Below are 3,758 nucleotides of genomic sequence, written 5' to 3' on the forward strand. Positions count from 1 at the left end.
AGTTTTATATTAGCAACTCCTGAACTGTTGCATATTTAGTTTCAATGGGCGGGCATAAATACTGGTTTTCAGGTGATAAACGTTCAGGGTTTCAACTTGTATCGACTGACATCAAAAGTGAATGTTTCAACATATTATGCAAATAAGAATGTTCCTCAAATTAGGTTGCGGTCAAAGTTTTTAAAAGAAGAGAAAGGCAATTAAAGAAATTGTTAGTTCAAAAAAGTGCTTTGTGAAAGATGGTAAAGAAGCATAATAAAAGATAAATTGACTTTGTTACTGTGTAGAAGCACAGAGTAAGACTAAATTAAAATTACAAAAAACTCGGAAGACAATGACCAGCAAAAAATTTTCTCTACTTGAAAGAAACATCTTTCTAGTAACATCCTGTGGGAGAAATTTCAAGACTGTAAGCTGTAACTGCTGGTCACAAGGTAGAATCGGATATTTTAAAAAAATCTCCCTGGATGGTTAATGTGCCATATTTTCTAAAGAGCTACGAAGAATAGGTAATCAAATATATGTAAGTACCACTTGATTAATTTTGTAGAATGAACCTTCCAAAGACATTAGACTTATTATAGGTTTGTGTGCTTTTAGGGGCTTAGATCCGAATTCTCCTACTTCTCTTAGGAAGTTGTTCGGATGAATTAATAGATTCAGACTGATAAAAAAACCAATACAGGCAACAGCGGAGAGGGCAAATACACATTATGTGTTTATGTTTATTTATTGGTTTTCTTTTTTTTTCAATTCTACTCAATTACAGACTTTCAAATTAAAACACACTGAATGTGCCTTATGAAAAAGCATGTGGCTTATGACCCTTCAATTTTATCGCACTTTGTCCCTAGTAGAAAAAATGTTTAGAAATGTAGGATAAATCAAGGAAGATACAAATTTTTTGTCGCAAGGAGAAAGGCAGGGGATTGTAGCTCCTAACAAATAGCGCAATTTCTAGGTATACAACTATAATTTATTCTATTCTGTAGCGTAAATCTTAAAAATTAGACTTTGATCTATGACCTTCTACTTAGTCACTGGCAGATCCAGGGATGCGCCCACTATCGTACGGGCAAATGAAGTACTTAATAACGATTTATGAAAGGTAATTCTTTTTTTACTTTTGCTTTATATGTTTTAGTGCATAATTTTACATAATATTTTACCGGGAGATGCATCAGACTCTATAATCTTTTGAAAAGAATGTTTAAGAAAATGAGGGGGGAGGGGAGGTTATTGAAGCTTCAAAACTCATAACTCTTTAATATCTATCCCACTTAATCCTAGTAGAAATTTCTTTTGATAATACGGGATAAAGATAGGAAGTAAAATATTATTTGTCGCAAGAAGAGGGGTAGGGGATTGCTGCCTCCTAACAAATAACATTTTTTCTAGGCATGCAACTATCATTCATTTTATTTTGATGTGTAAATATAAAAAAAAAACTAGACCTTGATTTATGACCTTCTGCTTAGTGATATTAACAATTTTTTCCACATAGTTTTTTTTTTCTTTTGCCTTATATATTTTAATGTATTGTTTTATATAATATTTCAGCTGAATATTCATAGCTCCACATAACATTTTGACGGGGAAATAAAATTAATGCGTGTCTGTGGGGGGAGGGGGGGGGTTGAAGCATATTTAATCTGGTAAATAAAAAGTAAATGCCGTAATAGGAAGTGAAGAAAGCCATAGCAGTATTTCATAGCCTTTGCTTAAATAGTTTTGTAGTAGTGTTTTGACACATTTTTTTCCTGCTCTTAAGGCCTTGCGCATATTTCAGTAGTAACAACAGAAACTCGAGTCTTATATAAGTAGGTTTGAATCCCCCGCCCCCTCAAAAAATTGTAGCAAAAATGAGCAAAAAAAAGTTTTGTATATTTTTTAAAGTTTTTGTTACCTCCCACATCTAAACAGAAATACTGGATACGTTCTGGCTTATAATTACAAATAAAATCTTATGAACATCTTTGCTCACAATTTCCGTCGCGTAGTTTTGCCACATATGTTCTAATGCATAGATTTTTTTTTTATTTTTTTTTTTTTTTTTTTTTTTTTTTTTTTTTTTTTTTTTTTAAGGGGAAATTAAAAGAAATGCTGTATGATTGGTTGAATATTCGTAAAGTAGGTTTATTGATAAATTTTTATGGATTTTCTAGTGAACTTTTCTAGATCAAAGTGACAAGGAGCGCTGGAGGGTTGGAACCACCAATAATTCGTATACCATTTTTTCCGACAGATTTCTCTCCTTTTAATTTCATTCAAATGATAGCCTTTTCAACAAACATATCTAAAAATGAACAGAGACGGGAAAATTAAAACAAAAAACATCTTTTTTGTCAGAATTTAAATGACACACAAATAATATTACGTAGGAATAGCCCTGGAACTTACAATTCTTTCGCTTTTTCATTAGGTCGCTAGTCAAAACAAGCTTGAAAGTGTATTAAATATAGGTTAAATAAATCTTTTATTTATCGAAAGTAGGGGGAGATGATATTTTATGACCTTAAAATAGAGTGTGGAATTGTAAAACAGCAGAGAATTTACCTAAGACGGTGAAATTTGTGTCGAAATTTGAAATTGGACCTTAAAAATAATGTGGCTAATTAGAGATGGAGGAACATGCCTCAAAGGATGTTTTATGAAGCCAAAAGATCTCAACTCTCATTGAGCCTTCAGATAAATACAGAATTAGTTCTAAGAACGAGACAAGGGGAGGGTGGGGGTAGAGATTGATGTATAGTCCCTTGGGCCGTATTCAGGACTTTTGTTTGGGTATTATTTTTTTTTGGGGGGGGAGGCGGGGTTTGCCCCACCCCCCTTCCAAAAAAAAACTTTCACATAAAAAATGTGAAACTGATATTTAATCTCTCTTGATTTCTGGGGATACCTCCGTCTACGCTGTTATTATGAAAGTAAAGAGTAATATCAAACCCCGAAATGAGCAGAATTTCTTCCTTATAGGAAGGGGACTGCCCCTTCATCATCCCCACCTCTGCCTCATGGTCGTTGAAACTTTGGAGGATGCTCATTTGATCAGAAAATGAGATTTGTAGTCTTTTTTTATAAGTCTAAAGTAATTGGAAACCAACCAGCAGCGGGAGGGGGTATTTTCCTTGTTTTTATTCCGGGGGATCTTCCTCGCCCTTAGTATAAAAGTGGGTGAACAAAATAGCTAGGTAGCCTACCACTCAAATACGGGTACGGAAATTTACCGCAGGACAGGGTGATGTATCGTGGGAGGCAGAGACTCCGATAACAACAGAAATAGGGGAATGATAGGTGATCGTGGAGGGAAACGATGATTCTAATCTCTAAGTCCTAATCATTCGTAAAACGTGTTTTCCGTTGAATGCAAATATTTACACTAACTTTTCCCATAGCTTACTGGGTTGGGATGATTATCAGCTGTAGAATGCTTGGGCACTTCTAATTTACAGGAGCTTGTACCGATGATTTGTTTTTTTATTGTAGGTGCCAAGACTTCAATCTTATTTCAAACATGATGTTCGACAGAGAGTACATTGTTGGTTTGCGTTCCCGATTTATCTTCAAGTGTGAATCTTGAGTATATACCATCTATTGAATTCCAAGGGGCCCCCGTACCAAACAGGTTTTTCTGGTAGGTAAACAGGTCATTACACTCGGTCATTACACTCTTTGTCAAGAGGATTTACGCAATTTCAAAGTACAACTTGATTGGTGATTAGAATTTGAATAAAAGGAATAGTTTTATGTACAATTCATAT

This window comes from Artemia sp. Qi Xiang Cuo, chromosome 19 (assembly GCF_049724085.1).
Source record: "Artemia sp. Qi Xiang Cuo chromosome 19, ASM4972408v1, whole genome shotgun sequence".
NCBI classification, from domain to species: Eukaryota; Metazoa; Arthropoda; class Branchiopoda; order Anostraca; family Artemiidae; genus Artemia; species Artemia sp. Qi Xiang Cuo.